General features: G+C 31.9%; 1 long non-coding RNA gene across 1 annotated transcript; it reads right to left on the bottom strand.

The window, feature by feature from the left end:
• Positions 1-6,443: 6,443 nt before the first annotated feature.
• On the bottom strand, positions 6,444-7,753 carry LOC103486000 (uncharacterized). Its single transcript, XR_536971.2, has 2 exons — positions 7,564-7,753; positions 6,444-6,800 (listed from the first exon to the last, which is right to left on the bottom strand). It is a non-coding gene; the product is annotated as an uncharacterized LOC103486000 (long non-coding RNA).
• Positions 7,754-9,042: the final 1,289 nt, after the last annotated feature.

Here is a 9,042-nt window from a genome sequence, read left to right as displayed (position 1 = left end):
GAGATTTTGAGGATCGAGAGGCTTCAAAGGTAAGTATTTTCTCTTAACCCTAATTAAGGTAATTAGGGTAGTAATTAAACATGTTAACTTCTAAATTAGTTTAGATGATTCTAGAGTATTTTTTGATTCGTTCTTCCATTGAACATGTCTCGATTTTCCATCAAACTTGCTATTCTCTAGACTTAGAATCGGATTGTGGGATCCATTAAGTTAAAGAAAATATGAGAGAATGATGGAAAATGGAGGAATAAACCAACAACTTGGTTAAGTGAGAGATGTGAAAAAATTTGAATAATTTCTCAAAATTAGCAAAAAAATTCAAAAGGGAATTTTCAAAACATATTTTTATAAAAGATTTACATACAAAATGCATGAAAATACTATACCAAAAATTAACACCTCATCCTCCATTTAATCTTAGGGGGCTTTTTGTTTATATCATATGTAAACACTTGTCCCACTAAGTGTTAGTGAGATTATCCAACTAAATGTTCGATTTTCCCACTAACTTTAGTCCAAGGGCAATATGGTCATTTGACCATTGTCAACATTTTGACTACCATTTTGTCAGTCTTGACTAATTCTGACCTCCTGAGCATGAATCCACATTCATTTTTCCAAAATTCAAATCACATTTGAATATAAAGCCTGTTAAAGTTTGACTTTTCAAAGTCAAAAGTCAACATTTTGACTTTTTTACAACTTTGACCATTTTCATCAATTTCGAGCTTCCAAATATGAATCCGTATTCATATTTTTAATATTTAGATCAAATTTAAACATAAAGCTCTATAATAAACTGATAATCGACGTCTATATCACATATATTCATCGGTTTCTCTCTCTTTACCTAATTCGAACAATTCGAATTATTCAATCATATTGTTCTAAGTTAATTCCATATGAGCTAGCAGAGAAACCTGATGAACCTATAGGTCATGGGCTCCAACGATTCGAGATTAACTGACTAAACCCTTTTATACAGAGGTAATCAACATTCGTTAACTAAGGGGTCATTCCACTAAAGTCCCAGAGTTGCACTTCCCTCACTGTAGATATATTTGTGTCCATTTGATATAATCATAATCAGTAAGTTAATCCTTCACAGTTTTTTTGTAACCTCGGTTTGGTCAAAATATCGTTTTACCTCTAAGACTACATTTTGTTCCTTAAGTCACACTAATCTACTATTGAACAATTGGTTTAAGGTCCAACCTATAAACTGAATTCCTCTCGAGTCAATGAGAGGGTGGGATCCCTTGTTCAAGACTCGGATTCAGTCTTTCAAGAAACAACATATCTACTAACACTAAAGTAGGTAGGAGTGAATTCCATCTTGCACCTTATGTTCTTAGCCATCCACCCAATCTTATCCTTGAAATGAGAGGCTTATTGGGTCAGCGTCGTTGAGCTGCCCTCACCTATGCAGATCTAAGGATAATTTCATGTAAATAAAAGTTCATAGTTAGTTCAGGATTAAGATTAAGTTACCTAGGTCATCATAATCGAAATAATCAATTTATATATTCAACGATGTTATAACTTAAAAGTGACTATTTCATGGTTTCATGCTTACATAGGATGCCCTCACTCCTATGTCTCTACATGAACGATTCAGGATCACATCGTTTGTCTAACTACAGAATAAGCCGCATTCCAGGAATAAGTCGTCCAACCTTATTCATACAGTATAGACCATTTAGGCTATAAACTCAAAGTTGATCCATGTTTATGTCTCTACATAAAGTTCAAGTCTACACTAGATAGCCTCAAGACCTTAGTTTATTGGATTCAAGATTATAGTATTCTATTTTCGCTAATAATTCCTCAATAACCAGTTTATTGAATAGAATATAATTTTAAACTACAAACTACGAGTTTTAAGACATAAATTCTAACAAATACCTAGTCTTTGTAATGTAAAAAACCTTGTGCAATTAGCTAGCCTTGCTTTATATCTTGTGACTTCATTATCTTCCTTTCTTTTTGTCACAAACACCTATTTATATCCCATAGGCTTGAAATCTTCTGGTGTTTGGACTACTAATTGAAAAACTTGACGTTTTGAAAGTGAGTTTAATTATGTCTCAATTCCTTTTTTCCACAAAGATCAATCTTTTCTCTATCGACATTGTTACAACGTGATCAAGATGCTCAGCAGCCAACATCCTCATTATTTAATCTTAAAATAAAGGAGTTCGAGATTGCCACCAACTATACTAAGGTGTGATTAGTCACAAAAAAAACCAATGGTTTACGTAAATTTAGATTTAGGTTTGGGAGTCATTTGTATGTAGAAAGTTGTTAGTACCCTACAACACCCATAAAAATGGTTACCAAATTTTATATTTTAAAAAAATTTACAAAGGTTCACAAAATAAAGTTTTTATTTGGTTTTTTATTCATGTCCCGTGGTTCTCAATTCACGTCTAAGAAGAAATGAATAGATAATTCTAGGTGGCATAAGAGCCATTAAAAAATTGGTGTTTATTTTGTTTCCAACCCTCCCAATTGAAAGCAAATTGAGCAAAAGATTTTTTTAAAGTGAAAAAAGCCAAACTTCACCTACATCCCTCGATTTTATCTCCTCTTGGGTTCTTTATTTATAGGGCAATGAGTTAGTTATTTTAGAGTAGGGAGAAAGCGGAGGGGTCGTTCTCAGTGTGGAGAAAATGGGAGAATGATGAAGAGGGGAAGAAAAAAATGTGGGAGAGAAAGTGGAGAGAGATATGAAAGAAGTAGTTGAGAGAAATTAGAGAGGGAGAATCGTGAGATTAGGATAAGTTAAGCTTTTTTCTTTTTTTTTTTCTTTTCTTATTAATGTTTTTTTTTAAAAAAAAAGTTAAATTCAAATCCAATTTTCTTTTATAAAAATAAAATAAGAGAAATTGTCAAAAATAAAATATTTGGCAAAATATTTACGCTTCATAGAAGAATCAAGTGTAATAAGTTTTGTCTTTTAGTGGTTTGGTTCTATGGAATGTAAATATTTTGTCGATTTTTTCTATTTTTGAAAAACCCTATAAAATAAAGTAAATACATATAAATATAAAGGACAAACTATGATATCTACAGCTTCCTCCCTTGTAAAAATATTTAAAGGTGGACAAAGAAATAGATAAGGTATGTGGGTTTGAACTTTTTTTTTTTATTTTTTAGATATTTTTTAGAAAGAGAAAGAAAAAAACTATCAAATGCTCAAGGATATCAAACTTAACTCCAAGGCTAGGTTTGATAAATAATGGACTAGATAGATAGGCTTCGACCTCAACTTTCAATTTGGGCTTGATTTAACCAAATTTGAAAAGACATCAACCTTAGTTCCAAAGCTAAGGTTGATAATTAAATAATGGACCTGATAGACAGACTTCAGCCTCAACTTCAGATTTGGGCTTAATTTAACTAAACTTGAAAAGACATCAACCTTAGCTCCAGGGATAGGTTTGATAAATAATGGACTCATCTTACTTTTAAACTGAGTTAAAATTTAATTTTAAAATAAAATATTGTGCTTTTCAAAGAAATAAATAGCTCACTACTCCATTTTACCAATCCTATTAACAATTGATTAGCATGGTCATAGGATAAAATAAGACATATGTATCATGAAAGCTTTTTGAGCTGCGAAATTCACCACCCTTCGTATCAAACAAACAAATCAAAACTGCGAAAAACTACACTATGTTGTAAAGACCAAAATTTGTCTTAGTCTTAGGCTTCACAAAACGTGAATCCTTTTAGGATGTATACTTCCAATTGTGGAAACTCACAATCGTAGAAAACTTTTCCTGGACTTGTAGACACCTATATTTCCTTAAGTCTTAATAAAAGAAAATCATAGTTTTTACTTGGTTTGCAAATATAATAAGTTGTACCGAATCCTTGTTAATTAACAAAAGATAAAATACTAGACTGATGGATTCGTGGTTGTTTACTATAGTTTGATAACATATATTTGATAAATATTATAAGAAAGCATAAAAAAAAAAAATCACAACAATGCTTGGAATAGGAGTACCAAGAGAGGAGGTAAGAGGAAGTTTACACATATGGTAATAACATTCTAAGAACTAAACCTAAGTTTTCTAGAAATACAAATACCCCTAACCTCTTTCAACACTATGAAACTATCGCATACCGCCACGCATGCATCCTTAACCTTGCAATACAGAACATGACACAACTTGAGCAATCGTGGCGCCTTTAATGTGAAAAACCAGAACACTCGAAATCCTTTAAAATTACTAAACGATAAAGGACACAACCATAACACCGCGGAAGCAAACACAACTTACACTTTTATTAACTTAAACTTATAAGTTTTACAATCACAAAACAAACTTCCTTAATACAAGAGCTTAACAAATAAATCTTAAACACCTTCATAGCCTTCAACCTTCAAACGCCTGGTCTGCTAGCTTATCTTCTTAACCGGCCTTAATGCCTTACAACCTGAGGAAGGAGAAAACTTAAAACATAAGTCGATGACTTAGTCAGTGATACTTTGAAAACCTTTTTGGGAATAAAATTTAATCAACAAGTACATTTTCCTTTCCATATACAGACTCTCAATGCCTCATTTCACTAAAACATAAAACACATATTAGTCTTCCACTATTCCTTTTGCCAAAAACATGAATCATTCCCATGTATAGATTACTATGATGACTGCATCATCATTAACATCTCTACTACAAGAAATTGCGTTTTTAGTGGTGTACCAAAAAGGTCACTAAAACGCAAAAACACATCGCTAAAAGTATTAACGATGCAGAGCCATTCGTCGCTAGGATTGTCGCTAAATCCACATAGCTAAAAGTTTTAACGACGTAAGAATTATGCGCTGCAAAAGATATACTTTTAGTGACATTTTCGCGTTACTAAAAGCTTAGTTTTAGTAACATATGTTATTCACTATTTATTTTTATAGTGACGTATTGCACTCGCCACTAAAGGTGATGTTTTAGTGACAAATAATGTTGTTGCTTAAAAAGATTAGTTTTGGATTGTTACAAATATCTTTTGCAACGTATTGAAGTGTGCCACTAAAAATTCCTACAGTTTTTTTAGAAAACCAATTCTTTTGTGACGTTATTGAAACTGCCATTAAAAGTATTTTACTATATAAAAAAATAATGGCCAATTTATTATATAATCCTATTATAAATTGTCAAATATAATAATTTTAAGAACTATCACTAGGCAACATGCAATAACACCAACTTTATCACAAGAAATATATGTTAAGAAACTTCAATAATTTCATAAATAGTTCAAGCAATGTCAACCTAAGTTATAAATATGAAGTTACATCAAATAAATGGATGTCCAAAGTTAGTTCTAAAGTTTTAGCCATGAAGTTACTTCAAGTTACATTTGTGCAAAAGTAATGTGCATAACAAAAAATTCCTACAAGTCTTGAAATCATATGAAAATGATCTTTCCTAACAAAATTATAAGATACAAACAAAAAACTCTTCATATTCATCCGAAGTCAACATCAAAATCTTGTATAGAAGAACATTCATGCGTCAAATTTGAAATGCGTGACATAACAGAATAAATAAGTAAAACATGTAAACAAAAATGAAACTTAGGCACTTTAAATATGACACTACTCAAATGGATAAAACTTCAACATTCTAAAAGGGGGGAAGGGGGGAGGACATGTCTAAAGCAAAAGCAACAAACCATAATGAGGAAATGAGGCATGTCTACATCAAAAGCAACAAATTCAATATGATTGAACTCAATAAACGAAACTTAGCACTTCAAACCATAATGTCACTACTCAAATGGATGAAGCTTAAACATTCTAAAACTATGAGTAGGGGGAAAGGGGCATGAGTAAGTTGAAAACTCAACCATTCTAAAACAATGAGAAGGAGGGAGGGCATGTCTTCATTAAGTACCAAAATCATAATGACACTCCATAACGTTTTAATCATAAGTACCAAAATCATCACAAGAACTAATTTAGACTATCATAACTGCAGAATAGTCATATCAATTCACAATATACCATGTTTGTGCATATTATTCTAATATGACACTTTATATCAAACTAATTAAATTGAAAAAATGAGGGGGAAAAGGGTCTATCAAAATTGAAAACTCATGAAAAGATAACTGGGTGTAGAATAAAGAACTCAAGTCATACAAATATTATAGCACATAAGGCCTTCAAACCTAAAAACTAGAAGTAAGGCTCAAGAACTAATAGAATCGTCCATTGGAAGTAATCTCTTATTAAACAAATAAACAAGAAGTACTCTCTTAGGAAAAGAATCGTTAGTATCATAGAACCATTTTTCCGTGAGAAAAATCTCATAAACATACTTTGCAAGGACTTCAAATAAAAATTTGTCCCTCAATACATAATTCTATCACATAATCACTTCCTACCCTTCCTTTGTTGGAACTAGTTCAAAATAACTTGAGAATACCATACAAGAGCTGTGACAATATATTTATGCCAATTGAGTGACCAAGATGAGCTATACTCTGTAATTTCAATTACAAAATGAAAGAAATTAGGGAAGAACTTTGCTATTACAACATGTAAAAGAATTGTGTAGTTCATATATTCTTTTAAACATAAGTGTGCACGTGTGTTGAGAACCTAGCTTTCTACAATTCCTTAATTTTTTTAAAAAAAAGAGTAAAAAATGAAACATAAAAAAGAAAGAAACATGTGACTTCATTATCATAAGGTACATGTTGCCCTCTAGAATCCTTTTTGTAGGGGAGAATGTTGTCAAACCTATGGCTTAAATCATTTCCTCTATATTTTGTTCTACCTGCAAAGATGGGGAATTTCATTTTAACAAGTTTAGTTGCTGCAACATATTCTTTCTAAAAAGCAATTAATGAATCAATGAAGTTCTTACAAGGCTTATCTTACCATTACATGGAAAAGATAAGAAACAAAATAAGGAACAGTAAGAGTGCCGCCATGTCAGTTCTAAAAGATCCACATAAATAATGAAAAGATATAGAAAAATCCATGTCCAATGATATAGATTCAAATTTGATTCTTCATGCAATACTCCCATAAAAATTGCATTACTCCAAGAGGAAGTCCTTTAGCATACTCAGGAGGCATAAAGCAATGAATAACCTCTCCTAAGAAAAAGAAAGCCTACGAACAACGATAACGTAACCCAGAAGATCGTAGTAGGATAATTAAACAAAAATTGGGGGAGATGTATAAATTTTGGAAAATAATTATAATCTTCAACAAGTACTTTCTATATTAGTTGATGTAGTACAAGAGCCATAAGCATCTCCAGAAATATACCACAGGTAGCTCAAAAGAGAAAAAAATCTATCATATCCATTGTCAGTCCAATGGAAATCCGCTGATCGGGACTTTTATTTTTTACTAGCTACTTTAGTAACCATGCAAGTTTGAAGAAATTTTTTGAATCACACCAACACCAAGAAAAAAAATTAAACGTAGAAATATAGGTGGAACTAAAGCATAGGAAACACAGACATCAAATAAATTGGAACAAAAGCATAGGTGATTGTTTGGTATACGTAGATATCTAAAGTTGATACCCTTAAAATGAGTGTGGGTCACCATCAATGAGAAAACGAGTGTGGATCACTGTCTTCTAAACGTTTAGCTTCGACATCGCCATGGGTCTCCGTCGTTAAGAAGAAAAGATGTAAAGATGGAGAAAATTGGGTTAGGTTTGGAGTGCTTTTGGGGTTCTTTCGTGGAGAAGTTAATGAAGAAAGGGAAAATAAAAATAAAATTATATTTTAATAATTTCTAATGAAAATTTGGAGGAAAATTGAGGAAGGAAAATTTGTTAAGTTTTAGCAACATTTAAGTTTGTTGCTAAAACTATTTAATTAGTGAGATGTTACTAATTCTTTTAGTGGCGCGGATTAAAAACGTGTTGCTAATAATAATCTTTTGTGATGTTTTTTTTGCTTCGCTAAAAACCAACCTTTACTGACAAAAATTACTTGTGTCACTAACTTTGTTACTGAATAATGAATTTCTTGTAGTGCTCCTAAGATTTCACTGATTCATTTCTCGTTGCTCTGGCCACTAACACAATCGCATTGGTTAGTCTATCACCATCATGTGGTCCGCTCACTCTATGGTTGCCTTGACTCATTATGTGCATGTAATATTTAACTCATTGATAGGAATAAGACTAATGGTTTACTCTCAAACAAAGCAAACAATACAATCGCATAAAACATACTCTGGATCACATAACTTTACCTTCATAAAACATGCTTTACAGAAATTACTGCTCATCGTAAATATGCATAATTGTAACAATTGTTTTCTATTATGCATACATAACATGATTCAATTGAAGAAAGAGCTTTAGAAAACTTTTCTTTTTCTTTGAAAATCATTCATATTACTAGGTTTCCCTTTAGCTCAGAATGCTTTGCCCAAACCCTCTTCTCGTTGGAAACCTCCATAACAGCATAACACGCCTTTACTTTTAACCTCTTCTCTTACTTATATTAATCGTAAATTGGATTAGTCATCTCTTAAATTTTTAAATCTCGTCAGCTCCTACTTAGCCATAAAATGCATGAAATCTGCTTAAAACACTTGGATTCCAGCTCCACTAAACAATTAAATTATAATGTTCTTGATCGAAATAGGTTTGAGATCATCCTAAATTTACCAATTAAACCTTTTCCAGTCTTCAGTCTCGGCTGACACATCCCTAAGATAGTCTCAAGATCCTTCAAATTTTCTCTTTGACCTTCAATCTCAGCCAGACTCATGCTCGAGATTTCTCTAATTTTCTTTCTCTTCTACTAATCTCAATCGAACCAGCATCGAGATTACCCAAAGATTACACTTCTTAAGCATTTTGTCCTTCATCTCGGTTTCTTTCATAAAGAACTTTGCCACTTAAGAAAACGTTTGTGGCCAACCTTATTATTATGCGTTTGTCATTCTCTGAAGCTCCATACGGATATTCTCTACACTTTATGTACTACTTTATGTCAAAATATCCATGGCTTGTTATCATTTTTAATATTCATGCAATATGC

Source organism: Cucumis melo, chromosome 8, assembly GCF_025177605.1.
Source record: "Cucumis melo cultivar AY chromosome 8, USDA_Cmelo_AY_1.0, whole genome shotgun sequence".
Classification (NCBI taxonomy): Eukaryota; Viridiplantae; Streptophyta; class Magnoliopsida; order Cucurbitales; family Cucurbitaceae; genus Cucumis; species Cucumis melo.
This window is presented reverse-complemented; position numbering and strand designations above follow the sequence as displayed.